At 34.6% G+C, this 17,075-nt stretch overlaps 1 protein-coding gene across 1 annotated transcript in view; it reads right to left on the bottom strand.

Moving 5' to 3' along the window:
• The window catches only part of CDH18 (cadherin 18), a 478,444-nt gene extending 469,683 nt beyond the window's left edge, over nucleotides 1-8,761 (bottom strand). Inside the window, exon 1 of the mRNA XM_079299710.1 lies at nucleotides 8,381-8,761. The gene's annotated coding sequence lies outside the window, so the exon portion shown is untranslated. The remainder of the gene's footprint in view (nucleotides 1-8,380) is intronic.
• Between the last annotated feature and the right edge of the window lie 8,314 nt (nucleotides 8,762-17,075).

The following is a 17,075-nucleotide window of genomic DNA, read 5'->3' as shown; positions in this document are numbered from 1 at the left end:
GAAAAATCAATGGCAAAAGTATCAGGGATCCATAACCTCTCCAAATACCATGCAGACTAGAATAGTTGATGCTGTCTATGTACTTTCAGATACATAGACATTTGCTACATGGAATACTTTCACATAGCATACAGAATTTCTCACTGGATTTTAGCATAAATCTAAAACATCTGCAGCTATCTTATGGAAGTGAAGATGATGAATAGTTATAGAAGTAGGAAAGTCTGTCATGATATTCCTGAGATATGTATAGATAGTAAGATTGGTCCACAAACCACTGTCTGAAAATGTTCATGACTAAAAATAGTTTTTGATTACTCTGGAGAGAAAATATTATTTGATTCCTCATTCTAGAGAATGCTAATCTATGACAGAGCCAAAGAAAATACATGATGGTAAATCAGAATGGAGATTTACAGTATATGATTTATTTCTTGGTAGATGTCTACAGGCATACTCTTATGCCAAAGTTTATGCAAAATAATGAAAGATACCTCTCCTTGGTGAAAGGAATTTAACTGTTTTGTGTGCTAAAATCTTGTCCGCAACTTAATCTTAAGGTTCTATAAATCTTGACATGCACTCCTCCAACATTCTAGTGTGGATCAACTACACAAAGTGACAGCAATTATTACAGTAGAGCTTCTCCAAAACTTTTAGGCAGGAACACTTATTTATAAAAACAGGTTAAGAAGTTATTGAGTTTCAGATACATGAATATATATATATGAACATAAAAAAAAAAAAATAGTAGAAATCTAGATACCTAAGAGAATTATAGAATCATCAGAGAAAGGATTTTGGTTTAGATTGATATGTAATATAATTGGACAGGTTTTATGCATACTTTTCTCTGTTTGTAGTATAATTTCATTTAATTCTTTAAAGTTATTAAGAAGTGTGATATGTCCCAGGTATGTTGCATTTGCTGCACTTGGGCAAGACATTGAGAAGATGAGCTAGAGTTGGGAGGAGATTGCACCTTGTATTGGAGGCACGTACGTATAATTATTTAGTTATTCCCCTGGAAAGAAACCCACTAAATTGTGCCATTTTAGAGTAAGGTACAAATCCAATTTGAACAATTTTCCTAAACAGTACAAAAATCGTGACAAGAACTACTAATTGCATATCTGCATCATTTTACTGGCAGTGTCTTCCTGATCCCATGTATCTGAGAGTTAGTCAGGTCAAAGAGATGGAAGCTTTGTTCCAAGGTCTTAGAGATGTTGTGACAGTCAAAAAATATATTGGTACAGTGTGCAAAAGAAACATTTTTCCCAGAGTGTTCTCCCTGATCTTCAGAATAATGTCTGTATGACACATCTGCTGGGTCATGCTCCTGGTCCTGCAATTCAGGGACAATTCTCCATTTTTGATGGACACTGTAGAGCTTTCACACTGTGCTCCAGCTTTGCTGGTGACAAACCACCTCATAACAGCTGTAATCCTGGGCACTGATATTTGTTTTACTGGCATAAGGTAATTAAACTGCATGTCCTGATGACATGGCTGTAATTTTGGTAGTTAGAGTCTGTACATATATACTGATGCATGATAGTGCCTAGAATTAATGGACAAACATCTGAGTCCTTTGAATATCATCAAAGCTTAACTGAAGCTGCTTCAAATTTTCTGTCTCAAAATAGGCAGGGAACTTTAAAGTATGTTTATCCATCAGAAGTTAATTTAAGAAGATAGGTTAAAATTCTGGTTCCACATATAAGTTAAATTAAAAAAAACAAGAAAGATATGTTTACATTATTTAATACAGTTCAATAAAATGCACCAGTAGCAGGAATTTTCAGATGAGTTTGTTTTTATTTACATTTGAAAGCTGCAACATTAATTTCAGAACTGCCCTCACACATATCAGTACAGATGTGATGCACAGAATTAGGAACTACTAATGCATTTTAAAAAGCTGGGAAGAACAAAATACTACAACGTATTTTTGGTAGTGTTTTAAAAGTTGGTGAAGTCTGTGTACCCTAATGAAAAACAGACTTCTAGAACTGAAATTTATGGAATTTAAAGGAATATCTTAAAATTTTACTTTCTGGTATACATTATTTTCATATGGTATAAAATATTTATGCTGTCATTGTTAAGTATTCTGGACCACAAAAAGCTTTTACCTTCTGATCATTACATACTATTAAGAACAAAACTATAGTTTCATTCTGTCCAACAGAAAAAAAATATCATGGTTTACTAATTTTTGACAGTTCACTAACAGCTTGCCCAATAATGGATTTGACTGGGGTTTGGTATGGGATAATTTTGGTGGTTTTTTTTGTTTTCATTTTGTTTTGATTGGTTGGTTGGTTTTGTTTTTCTGTTTAATATCTGGCAATTGGAGGAAAGGAACAAAACCTTCAGTAGTACATCCAAAATAAGTCACAAAAAGTTCTGAGGGGAAAAAGAGTGTATAAATACTCAAGGTGTTACCATAGCTTTGTCACTGCTGTAAGCACATTAATTCTCACTGTTACAGATCTGCCAGAGGACAATGAATTGCTTCTCACTATCAGCTGCTCTGCAGAACTTTGTTCAATCACTTTATACTCCACAGACTAGTGTCAATGGTCACTGATCAGATCAGGATTTATCCATGTCTTTTCCAGACCCAAATGTAATCAGTGTTTTGCAAAGTAACAACATTTTTGGCTCACTTCTAAATATTTTTAAATTCAAGCAAACCCAAAAATTTAAAGAGCTTTTCTCAAAACTTTACTGTGTGTTTTAATGGCATTTTGTTGCATTCTGCTCATCAAAATCTTTCTGTTGTTACATCACAGCATTTAAGTACATTATGTGAACAAAAAAAAAAAAAAAAGAAAGTTAAAAAAAAGCAAAATATTCTGCCTTTCATTATATTGTGATGTGTATTTTTGATTACATTGTTAATTCATCTCTTTAAAATATTTTGACAGTATGTATAAAAATTGCTTTTACAAACTTCTCTACTTCTAAAATCTAGTCATTTGAATGATTCCCTTAATATATTACAGAAAACATGAAATAGGGATAAAAATCAAGTATTTATTATTTGATTATATATCTGAAGAACTGTTTTTTTCTGTCTTTAGATAATCAGAGATTAATTATTTGTTCATGCTTAATAAATCACCCTGGACTCTTGCAGCTGACTTCTGTCAACTTTGAGTGACTTCTGTTTATCATAATAATACTTTACATTTACACAACAGTTTTCATTCAGAAGTATTTCAAAGTGCTTTGCATAGTGTGTTTATATAAGGGATAAATTAACCAACCAGTAAATTAGTTACCTCTGGAGTGAAGCTCTGCAGAACTTTGTGCCAGAATCTTATGGTTAAATGTAAGATTTATCTTTTGCATAAAATTTTATTGATTTCAAGGAATCAAAGCATAAAATTAAATTAAACTATGCTTTATAGAGGAGAAAAGAGTCTTACTGCTATGGCACTTGACTCCAGCCAAGAAGTGATCTGTGCTCCTTCCTTCTGCTACACACTTCCTGTCATTCTTCTAGCAATTTGCTTGGTCTGATTTGAGCCTTAAATAAAGTCGTATGACTTTATAGAATATCCTGAGTTGGAAGGGAACCAAAGGAATCACAGGACAACCTAAGAATCCCACCATGTGCCTGAGGGCGTTGTCCAAATGCTTCTTGAACTCTCTCAGGGTTGGTGCTGTGACCACATCCCTGGGAACCTGATCCAGTGCCCAGACACCCTCTGGGTGAAGAACCTTACCCTAATATCCAACCTAAACCTCTCCTGAGAAGGCTTCATATCATTCCCTCAGGTCCTGTCACTGTCACCCCGGAGCAGAGATCAATGCCTACCCCTCCTCTTCCCCTCATGAGGAGCTGTGACTACAGTGAGGTCTCCCTTCAGCCTCCTCTCCAGGCTGAACAGACCAAGTGACCTCAGCTGTTCCTCCCCACCCATTCACCTTTCACCATCTTTGTGGCCCTCCTTTGGATGCTCCCTAATGGCTTTATACCTTTTTTTATACTATGGTTCCCAAAACTGCACACAAGGCTCCAGGAAAGACTGCCCTAGTGCAGAATAGAGTGGAATGACCACCACCTTTGACTGCCTGGCAATGCTGTGTCTGATGAATTGCTAACAATAATGCCATCTCAGCTCTGATGACTGTTCATGTGTACATAATTACCTACTTGAAATGCAAGCAAATCATAGTTAACTTTAGCCACCTTTTAGTAACGAATGAGCCCTCTTTCATGAACAGGAAATTAATTTGTATGATGCTGAATGTGCAATGTGCAAATAATGTATCTAATAAAGATCATCTATGAGTTTGAAGAATCAGTTATCTATGTCAGAATTAATACTTGATTTATTCAATATTTTTTAAAACTTCACCATATTGTATGAACCCCTGTCTACCCAGAGCGATAAACGAAGTGTCTTGAGGTCCTTGTTGGAATTTCTAGATGCTGTTTAGTAGAACAAAGTTCTACATTGATATGTCAAAATATAGTAGCTATAGGAGGATGCAAAAATAGAGAGACTATTCAGATGCATAATAAAACCAAGAAATAACATTTTTTAATCGATTTTTTTTTTTTTTAGTTCCAGCTTGGCTAGATTATCATCCTTCATCGTGAATTTCAAGCATCACAAAATGTGTTAGTCCTTTGTATTTTCTTTTTTTTTCTTGAATGGAGTTGGTAGTATTGGAATCTCTCCAAGCTAAACAATACGAAGTAACATGTTGGTTCAGGGTGACTAAATAATTTATCAACCTGGGATTTTTTTTTTATTTCAAGGATGGCAGGAATAAACAAATTCTTCAAAACTGGAACAGGGGAACAATCATTTTGCTTGTCTTTTGACACTTGTGTTTCTCCTGGCCTCACCTCAGCATGATATTGCAATATTTGCAACTACCTTGCTGCGCTTTACAATTAATTAAATTCTGTTCCTTAATCTGCATTAGACTATTCTATAGTTCTTTCCAATAAATCCTTCAAGTAATTATACAAAGTTTACAACCTCACAAGAAATAATACAAACTTCACAACTGATTTCAGGTCCTGTGGTGCAATAAATGTACAGAAGCTAAAGGGCAGAACAAAGATGTTCTAATTTGGCTCACAGCTGCTTCAGTGTAGTTGCTCACATAAGTACATGTTTTCAGAATCTAAACTTTCTCATTTTGGGAAATAAAGTGTGATCCAAAAACCCTGGTCACATACTCAGCCCTTCTGATGGCAAGCTGTGTAAGGGAAGAGTATGCCACTTCTAGATATTCTAGGTTCTTTTCAGTTCAACATAACAGTGCTCAACAGATTTTTTTTTTGCTTTTTTAGTGTTGGTTGCACCATTATTCCCAGTTATTTGAATAAATATACTTTAATTTCTTGGACATAAGTCATGCTTTATATTCAGGTTGTTAATTAGATTTAGTAATCTCAGGCATTACTTCCAAATTTTTGCTGAACATGTTCCCTGCTTCTCCTTTATGGAACATAAAGTAACTTCTGAACATAAACATTAATTGTCAGTAAAAGTTTTCAATAATGTTCAATAAAAATACCCAAAACAAACACAACAACATACAAACGAAAAATAGAGAGATTGTTAGATGCTCTGTGTTATTAAAATGATCTACACCCAAAATAAATTAACTCAAAAAGAATGTTTTGGTAACAAGTGTAGGAACTAGATGTGTCTTTGAATTGCAACTTGCTATGTGATATCATAGGAGGAAAGAGCCCCCTAATGGCTTTAAGTTAGCTAGGAAAATAAAAATAAATTTTGCATTCTGTGACTTTAAGCTGAAAAGGAATGAAACATTAATTTCAAAAAGGTCCAATTAATCTTTTGAGGAGAAGGTGACATAATTGAATCAGTTTAAAGTGTTGCAAAAAGTCCAGATTAATACTAACCACATCAAAGACCTGAAAGAAAATGTACAGTTTGTAATATGTAAACTCTTTACTCTTTATAATTTGTGTTTTTTATGTATTTCTCCCTGTATCTCACAAAATAAGATGCTTATGGTATTTAATATGGAAATAAATAGCATATGTTATGAATAGAAAAATATGGGTATAAGCTTAGCTAATTATTTGGGTTTCTGATTAATTTTTGCATTTAAAAAAATAAATTGAAAGTTCAAATTAAATACTTCCTTGTAAAAATAAGTACTTTTTAGTATTATTTGGAGTTTCATGGCTTAGATGTAACCTGATTTGTAACAGACACTAATCTGGAGGGAAAAATATTGCTGTCTTTGAAATCACAGAATTGCCATAATTTTTTTTCCTAATCAGAAAATTATAAGGTACATTTAAAGAGCACGGGTATAATGAACAAGACTTTTCACAGAGAAAAGAGAGAGATTAATAAGAGCTATAGGAAAGCTTTTAAGTGTACATAAAGGACTTTTTTGCTAGTCAAACTACACATGAAATATACTGAGGCAGGCCTTAAGTTTTGTAAGAATAAAAAGAGAATTAGACATTCAATTATCTTAGCTCCTTATAAAATGCTGTCTATGCTTGGTAAATCTAGCTCTCAGTACCCATGTCTATGTCTTAGTGTTAAAATTTTCAGTCAAGTAATTAAAATATAAAGGGTTTCTTTCCATCATTTATGATCAGATTCTGCGCTCTGACTCCATAGTCAATGTATGCAGCACTCATCTTTGGCAGTATTTTATGGAGTAAAATACCACTCAATAAAGATATTGTGGCAAAATATGCCCCCAACAGAATTTCTGACTACCTGGAAGGAGTTTCAGAAGGAAATATCAAAATTGCTGACATTTGTGTATATGAAATAGCATAAACACTATTCATATAGAAGATACAAGGTATCAAAATAGCAGAGATGCTATAGTTTAAGTAAGCCTTTAATTTGGGGTCATCAATTTAGTTCCTGTTTTGCCAGTGTTTATTAATATGATACATTATAGAAGAAAACGCTTTCTCTTAAGCATTGCGTATTGTATTTATGTGGTCACTTAGATACTCCCTTCAATATATTGTTAGTTTGTAAAAACATTTCTATATACCCAAGTTCCTCAACTTCTATATGTCTTTTTAAAATTATAAATAAAAATTTTGACAACTCTTTTCTTTTGGGTTTTTGAGAAGCAATTTATTTTTTAAAGCATGGTGTTTTATGGAAATTTATTTAAAATTTCTTGCTAAATGAAAAGAAGAATGTGCTTTTCTGGAGTTGTGATTCTTTAGTCATTGGATAGATTGCATTACACACAATTCCATCTCCTAGCAGCAAGACCTTGCTATAGGCAGTTTCTTAACTGGCCAAAGCATTGTAACACTGTATTTGGCTGGGTCAAAGTCTACTAAAATGCTTGTATTAATAGATTGGTGTCTGTACTTCACCCAGAGGCAATAATCACAATATTTGGAGTATGAAAAACTCTGCAGTTTGGAACCAGCAGCAGAGTGCACAAACTGATGAGGAAGGTGGTGCATGTTGTCACAGCTGAAAGGAATGTGCTGCTAATGAAGGAGCTGTCTTAGCATTCTGCTCCCATGGCCTCTAAATCCTCAGTCAATCAACTTCCTGCCTTACTTCAGATCCAAAAGCTGGGTTATTTCAGATATAGTCTATCACCTTCAAAATCACAGCAATCTATCACCTATGACAGCAAAACCACTTAAAACACAGCTGAAGAAATACATAGAAACTTTATGCAGAGCTCTGCAGTTAGGAGACAGTAGAGTCAATGTCATATCAAAACAGGCAATCACTCCATGGGATGGCTGATTCCAACACACAGCACAGTGTAACAGAACATCCTAGGTTTCATCTTTCAAGTCATAAACCTTGATCTTTTCTTTGCAGGCAGAATGCTAGCAATCACTGCTATATCTATAAAAAAATGACAGTCTAATGATAAATTATTTAAGGCTGACCATATTTGCTCAGCAGTGGCAAGCTTGCAGTCGAAAGACAGATACTATTTCAAACTAGTGACAAGCACTGAGAAATCTTTCAGGTAAATAATCTCTCTACCTGGCTTCACAATATGCACACTAATGGATTATTAATATGGGAGAGCTTGTATGCCATTATCACTCCAGACTGTTTAGCATGTGTGGGACAAGTTACATTAAAACATCATCCAAGTAGTTAGAAATGATCTTTTCTGTTTCATTCCATTCACCTAAAGGGTTAAGCATGATAAATACAATGCACAAACCATGTTCTGTTAATTCTCTTTATGTGAGCATAATAATTGATACATATAATTTGTGACTGAAAGAAATACAAGTGCAAAAAATGCATTCTGAGAATAAATGTCAAAGCTTGTATTTAACATGCAAGATCCAAAAAGAATAATGCCTTTTTTAGCTGCTCAGAAAAGCAAATGATAATTTCCTTACCTGGAAAATCAAACTCTGTATATCATCAATAACATCTGAGGTAAGGGGAGAATGAATTTTTGTCTTCCGTAATAAACCTTTCTTCGGAGCAGCAGAACATGAGAGATGCAATTGTAAGTGAAACGAACTATTCCAAGATCCAGTCTGTCATCAGTTGCACTGGCTTAGAGCTGGCATCCTCTTGCAAACGAAAAAAAGGGTAGCTCAGCAAGTTCTCCACTGAAGGAGCTGGGTATCAGTGTTATCAGGCACCAGCTGTCACACTCTGATGCTACAGTGGGTACAGTCTCCCTCTATTGCGCGCTTTCTCTCGCTTGCTCTCCCTCTCTCTCACCCTGACGTTCACTCAGCTCTGAATCTGAGCTCCTTCTGCTGCTGTATAATCAATCCAGCCTGTCTCAATCTAATAGGCCTCTCTTTAACCAGCCAATCAATAGCACAGATTCCACTGCTGCTCTCCAGGGTCTTTACCAGGGTGGTACAAACAATAAGAGTTTGGCCAGCAGTTTAACTAAATATTTTTCATTATTTTATCTCTGTTCAAGAAAAATTGTTTGGAGAGCCCAGGTTCAAAGCTATCTGTCTCTGTGTTTTTCATGATGGTTATATAAACACACACATTGCACTGCAGTAGCATTCTGTAAAATTTTTACCCATCTAGCATGTTTTAGAATGCATATTTTAAAAGAGAATAAACACGCACACAGTCCCCCCACGGCCCAGTCTAGAAATGAACCTGCATGCCAAGCCTCAGGCTTTGTGATCTGAAAAATCCAGTAGTGTGTTTTGTAATTGGAATTGTTTATGGCAATTGTGGAAATTTAACATAAGCCAATAATCAGGAGAATTTGGCTCCAGAGCCTGTGTTCCTAACCCCTGTCAGTTTGAACTAACTTCTTTCCTACACTGTCTTTCACCTTGTGTGTCTTATGGGTTTTTTCTTTGGTTTTTCTTTTGGTTTTTTGTTTGGTTTTTTTTTTTGGGTTTTTTTGGGGGGTTTTTTTTGAGTTTTTTGTTTATTTCTTTGCCTACTTGGAGGTTTGTTACTGTTTGGGGTCTTTTTTTAAGAATTTTTATGGAAACATCATAGATTCAGATATAAGAGGTGAAAATACAATTTATATTCAGCAGAATAGAAACATGAGACAGCTAGAATAGTGGTCAGATTTAACTGATAGCAGTAAATATCTGCAGTACGCTGCAAGCACACTTTATCTTACTCTGCACTTCACTCCTCACATATGCAAGAAATAGACTGTCCTTTACTAGGTAAAAATAAAATTTCAGGAAGCATATTGTGCAGAGTAAGTATTTTTACTGCAACAGACTGGCAGTCTTCTTCCATTTTTTAAAACTGAATTTTAATTTAGAATTCAGGGACATTAAATCATAAGGACATTGATTCAAGGCCTGTTCATTCTGGTTGCAGGTGAAAATTATGAACCAAATTTCATGCTCAAGCAAACTGTGGGAAAATACTGACCATCCTCCTAATTCCAGAAAGTAGATTGCATCAGTCACAGGTGTTTCTACATGGCACAATATGAACACTATTATATTTCAGTTCTTGATTCAAAACAGCAACTAACTCAAAAACATCATGAGTTCAACAGATTAATTCAGTGGTTTTCTAGAGAATTTACTGTCCTATCTTTGCCCATATATGATTCTTGCAGAAATTAATATGAATCCAGAAGCAAAATGAGGGCTTTGATTTTCTACCTCTTCAGTGTTTAGACAATCCATCAGTCTAAGAATCTCTCAATAATTTTGTTGCATTAAGATCTTGTGACAGAGGCCCTGTCTTGAGAACAAAAAGTTATAATCCAGCTGTTTCTTCCATGGCAAAAATTACCTCCTTAGAGAGCTAGCATATGTCAAACCTTTTACCAAATATGAGCAATGTAATCAGAGTCTGGCACAAGCATGAGCAAGTAAATGTACTGATAATTAAATAAGATTGTCTTGTGACAACCTGGTTGATAGGGATTTCAACTTGACTCATGGGATTTTTTGTGTGATCTCTTAGAAGCAGTTGAAAAGGGTTGCTTCTTTCCAGTCCTTTTATCAAAAAAATCTCCTACTAAACGTATTTACAGATTCATATCGGATATAACCTGCCTAGCAGACTACCCAGACCTCTTGGATAAAAAAAAAAGCTGGTGCTAAAAAGTCATAAATTTTATGTAAGTGTCTTGAATTACTATCCTGAAAATTTTACTCAAAGACTGGCAGGGAAAAACAGCAAGAAGAAAGAGAACAGCTATTAAAGTGGACTTTGCAATACAAGAAGGAAATATGCAGTGTTCATAAACAATAAGAGGTATCTCTAAGCTCATTCAGAAAAACAGAGGTATCAGGAAAAAATTATGTTTACTCTGAATGTTCGCATAAGAGTAGGTATAAGGTCACATGATGACAGAAAATAACCACATATTTATGCACTTGAATCTTTTAATGCACATACAAAAAAAAAAAAAAAAAAGGAAACAACCAATGAAGCTGTATTATTCATGGCAAGCTCAACTCATCCTTTCTTCATGTGAAAGATCACAGTACCAACTAACAATCTCTGATTTCCCATATGCATATGGAATACCTCATTAATTGCAGCCCACAAAACACATTTAACAGATGTCTCAAGTGTTTTGAGTGCTCTGGATCAGCTGAGTGATTTCCATGGATAGAGAAAAGATTAACATGAGACAATAAAAGCAAAGATCAATAGAATTATGGTCAAAGTATTGTATGAATGTAGAAGTGGTGGTGGAAGTGTGAGAGTCTGCACAGGCCTGAAGGGTGGAAAAAGGACAATTAGGGTGTTCTGCCCTTGAGGTGAGGGTGGGAGCAGGGATGTGTAAGACAGTGTGAAGATTTTCACAGGTGTCAGAGAAAAAGGTACAATAACATATGATGCAATGAAATTGCTGTTTAAATAGGAGATTATAAAGTGTACCATAAATAGAGAGTACACTTGGTATCCCTTGTATCCTGACAAGCAGGATGCTGCACAGTTTCACACAGCACGGACCAAGGGTAGATTTTGTAGAGCACCCTGTGCAGGTCCCATCCATAGAGAGGTCCTTGTCTCCCTCCCATGTTGTTGTACCCATAACAAAGGGAACCACATGCCATCTCCTGATATTTTGTAATGTTATCTCTGTCATAACACCCATCAGCACAGCACAGACTGATGGGGAAATGCCAGCAAGGGACATTCTCTTGAAGCAGCTGCTCACACTAATATTTGGGCTGCTGAAGGCCAACAGGGCAGGCATGGATTACCCAGAGCCACTGTGTAGAATACAGTTATCCACAGATGGGAGGAGCACTGGTGCATATATCAGTGTAGGTGCTCACTTTCCAAGAACCCCTCTGATATTTTTCCTCCTGACTGCTTTCTGCATCTAATCTAATCTATTGCATGCAAAGCAAACAATAGTTATATGTAAGGTACTATCACAAAATTGTGCATTGTGCAACTTGATATTTTAGTGTCTGTTTTTTTAAAGGCAGGATTGTCAGGGTCACATTTTTAGGGGATGATTGTCAATCTCAACAACTGGACTTTTATATAAACACTAAATTAACAATTTTAAAACTATTTACTGAAATATTAATTGTATTTTAAGAATACAAATGTTATCACAGAGTTGTCTAAAGCTTTAGATTCTACATACAGTCCATGAAACTTTCATTTGTATTGAATGTACGTGGGAAAATCTTTTAGACCTTCATATGTGCAGTGAAGTATGATAAATTGTTTCAAGAATGCATTGATATAACATCACAACATGATGATTTAGAGCTGCACTTATTTATTTTCAGTGGATAAAATAATGGTTATCTAGATAAATATATATTTAATACATAAGGGATTAATGTTGAGACCAGTGCTTAGACTTGAAATACTGAGTAAAACAATGTCAAAGTAGCCTAGAAAAAAAGGCACACTTTATAAACTCTGTAAAGAAGCTCTGGGCATCCATATAGTTTTCGTTTTATTTCACTTGCTTTGGAGAAAATTAAGAAGCAATTATATCATAGAACATTTCACTTTGCAAGCACCATATTTTTATATGTTATCAAGTGCAATTCGGTATGAGAAATTGTTTTTTCACTATTTCAGATTTAATTCACAAAGAGGAAATATATGTAGTTCCCACATCATGATTCCAAAAATAATCAAGGTAGTTCTTCTGTATCCAATGATGAAAGGAAAGTCAGAATATGGAATATGCTGCTCTGCAAGACTACACCTTGAGAACATCTAATAATGAACAGCAGATCTGCCTATTCATAGAGGTGCCTTTGATAAACTCTCTCAAAGAAAATAAAAGTCAGGATTCAACATTTTACACCTTTCTCAGGAAAGAATTAATTAAGAGGGCTTTCTACAGTACACCTAAACATTTATTCTATTAATTTTACTACTGCTGAGTGCATCATTCAGGTTTCAAGTTCTGGAAAATCTTAACACATTCTAAAAATGCTCAGGCTATTCACAGGCTTGAAATTAAGCATTGCATATTGAACTATTCAATGCAGAAACCTAAAATATTGTTTATTTTTACTGAAGCTTAAGAAAAGTCTTTTTATTTTTTTTGACAGATGGAGGAAAAAACCATGTATAAAACTCGTTTTAAATTCTTGAATGTAAATACAAGAATACTGAGAATATATTTTGTCAATTTCATTTCATATTTCCTTAGAAAAATTCTCTTTCAGATCTGGAAGGGCATGTTTAGTAAAGAAGCCAAAGTACAGGCTCTGAGAGATAACTAAGAAAATGATATTTAATTTCTTGTGTTCCATATAGTATTTGTCATTATTCATCAGTAGTGCTAAGCAATAAGACAAGAGACAATGGGCAGAAACTCATGAGCAGCAAGTTGTACCTGAACATGAGGACAAACTTCTTCATTGTGAGGGTGGTGGAGCATATTGTCCAGACGGGTTGTAGAGTCTCTGTAAGTGGAGGTATTCAAGAACCCTCTGAACACAACCCTGTGCCAGTGCTCTAGGATAACCCTGCCTGAGCAGAGCTGGACCAGATGACCCTTTCTGGTCCCTTTCTTCATAGAATAGCAAGCTATGTTACAATTAATTTAGATTCCTTTTAGTATTTCAAGATATAGAAGACAGTATTTAAGTTCTGAAGATACTCAGTATTTGTAAACATGCTGGAGAAAAAGAGACAGTAAATATCCATCGATTAAAGACTTTGAATTTAGTCATGGCAGTTATGCATATGAATATGATATAATGGAATACATGTCCATAAATCACAATATACCTTATTTTCTATCTGAATGCTTTAGTGAACTTCAGGGTGAGCATTGTTATAGAAGTGCAAATCAATTTAAATGAAATTATTTATTGTCACATAATATCATTGTTTTTTTGGTCAGACAAATAATTCACTAGGAAATGATGCAAAACTAGATAAGACTATATTGGCTTTCTCTGTGCAAATCCAATCCAAATTTATAAGCATTTCTCTGGAAATTTACCAGATCAATTTAAAATTTATATTTCTCTATGACCTATTTAATACAACAAAAATTGGTTTTTTTTCACAGAATTCTGAAGCTTCAAAGGGCCACACTGATGTTAATGAATGAAACAGGCTGTGGTATTCTCAAAGCTGGAAATGAGAAAGCTCATAACCAAAAACCTGGACATTTGTCTTCCTCAGCAAACACCTAAATATTTTTCTTCCTCTGAACATCATGGCCACATCTAATCCACTTCTTGGAATGTTTGTAATTATTTCTGAATATTATGTAAGCATTGTTTGGTAGAGTTAGCCTAAGTCAAGACTTTCTTAGACTTTCTAGATATTTTAAAATACAGGCAATTATTGAATTCACCTGTGTAAAAATTCCTGAATCCCAGCACAATAGAATTGAATTTCTCTGAGCTTTTCAGTAAAACACAGAAAAACTAATGACTGTATTTAAAAATAAAAAAGATCTTCATGAAAATTCACAGTTGCCATAGGGCATGTAGCTTCGAAGATTAAATATTTGCATGGAGAACCAATTCTCATCAGAAATAGCTTCTCTTCCCTAAACCACTGATAATAGTGAAGTCTTAAAGTGACTTATACAGAGAGAGTAACCTATATACATCACTAAGATATATCCAATCCACCAGTATGACCTTCAGCCACGGACTGAAATTCCCAGCATAACTGATTTTTGTTTGGCACTTTTTAAAAGTTCAGAATGCTGTTAAAGGGCAAGAATTAAATGTTCCCTCTTCCTGACAATTTTTTACCCTATTTCTTGATATTCCATGCCTGTATTTAGGACCCTACTAGGTGTCTACTTCTCTAGGCTCACTTGGACTCTCTTACATCATCCTGTCATAATGTTAGGGCAAAAATATCTAGGTCTAAACAAAATAACTATTTGAGGCTACTGTGCCTGTAAAAATAAGCTTGCCTTATAAAAAGGTGAGTCAAAGAAATTGGCTGGGCATAAACCTCAGTTCTGAGGAGCAGAAGTTTGATGTAAATTCTGAGATCTGAAGGACCAAACTGCGCACAACTTTGAAAGGAGAAACATAACAGTACAAATGTTAATTTGCTGGGAAAGTTGCTTTTTCTGCAGTAGTATTCACTACTGGACTGTGTCCTACATCATCTTGAGCCATTGATGATATTTGCCTGCACACACTCAATTCTCCCCTATTATGGGTTTTGTCATCCAAGGAAGATTACGTATTTTGATTAAATTATTGTTATTTGGAGCTTGATAAGAACTATTGATTTGTTTTGAGTAGTGTTTTATGCATATTTTCATACCATTTTACAACAAATAGCAATGTATTTGTATAATACATGGCCGTCAGTGCTCAATTTTTTTCTGTTTTTAAAATGCAGATCATAGTTTCTTCTGGGTAATGTATGAAGATTAAATTTCAGAAGAAAATCTATATGGAAGAAAATGTTGCTTTAAATTTCTTTATCTTTTATTATTGTTAGTGGCACAGCAGTAATGGTAATCAGGACGCTATGCACAGTACAATGCTTACTTACAATAAGTCTAAAGTCTAAATGATGATTTTAAGTTGAAAATGTGCTTAGTGCACAATGAGGAGCAAAATGTAACTAGTGTTATAGCACAAATAATAGCCCTCCCTATGCTTCTGTGAAATATTTATTACATTTTGTCATTGAATTAGGACTGCAAAATTTTGCCTATGTACATTGAAAGAAACAGATACTCTAAAAGCTCTTTTGTTAGGGTTTCTAATTCTGGCAATCAGGCCTATTGAAAAGATTTAGCTTTAGCCTGTGAGATTCCTGACATCCAATATTTAAACTCACAATATCCAAATGTTTATCTACTGAGCAATGGAGACAACAGAAAATTCTCCAGGCACAAAAACAAGAGAAGATCATAAAACACAGCTAATACTCAAAATTGAGCTCTGTATTATGTGATCAATTTGAATAGGATATATGATTTTTCTGGTGTATGCCCAAAACCAAAAATCTTAACCTAAATAGAAACTATAAACCAATTTAATTCTTTAAACTAGGTTTTGAATTTATTTCTCTATCCTGCACAGAGAGAGCTCAGGGAAACATTACTCTGAATTGCTAATGGATGGCAGAGTTACACTACTGTTGAAGACAGGGTTTAATATGTGAATGCCACACTTGTAGAGAAGCAAAAAGATAACGTGCACAGAGTCCCAGCACATTTCCTACTGCAGGAAATTATATGTCCTATGGAGCAGAGAAGGCTGTAACCAAAAGACACAGGAGAAACTCATCCTCAGCCATGCTTCATTGCAAGTACTGACTGACTTCTTTACTTCTTGGAGTCATATTCATAATCTTTATTCTTTAAGGCAGTTTAAGTTTTCCTTGGAAGTTCACTGGCAAAAAAAAACCCCAAAAACTACAACAAATGAAAAATCATCACCAAAACAAATTCAACAAACAGAAAAAGCCCTAAACAAATGTAACATGCCAATCATCTTCTAAATCACTTGACAAATAGAGTAGAAATTACCTAGAAAACAGGGCAGATGAAAATATATTTCAATATATTTGCAAATATTTATTTTAAATGTACTTAATACTGAGAAACTCAGAAATATAAGGTTGCAAATACATCTGAACCACATCCAGTGACTGCTGTCATTGAACCTGAAATACAATTAAGAGTAGTGAGAATAAGGTTGTTTTGATTAGTAGACTAATTTTCAATCTTAATTAGTGATCATGTATATTTATTGTCAAAAATGTCTGTTTTACATAATCAGGAATATTCAGAACAAGACTGAGAACTTCCCATCAAGAAAACTGGAGTTTGGTAGTTTCTTGGCTGCCTTGGAGTCTCTCCAGAATCTAAACCCTACTCAGTTATGATGGATTTAGATTCTGATGTAATCAGAAACAAAAATGCTTCTTCTTGTGCAGTGAAGAGCAGACTAGTAATCAAATCAGATGAATAACAGGGAATAAATAAAAAAGTCAGAGAAGTGTAAAATATATGAACATTTCTATTTCTTCCTTGGAGACAAAGGAAATAACTAAGCTTTCTTTGATTTGATTTTGAGTCTGCCTCACCAAATTCTGCTCAGCTACATTTTGCCTTCAGAAGGTTAGGATATGTTTTCTAGGAGAGTTCTTTCCTTGACTGAAAAATCATTATCTTAATGAGAATTCTTATGT

This window comes from Erithacus rubecula (genome assembly GCF_903797595.1).
Source record: "Erithacus rubecula genome assembly, chromosome: 3".
NCBI classification, from domain to species: domain Eukaryota; kingdom Metazoa; phylum Chordata; class Aves; order Passeriformes; family Muscicapidae; genus Erithacus; species Erithacus rubecula.
This window is presented reverse-complemented; position numbering and strand designations above follow the sequence as displayed.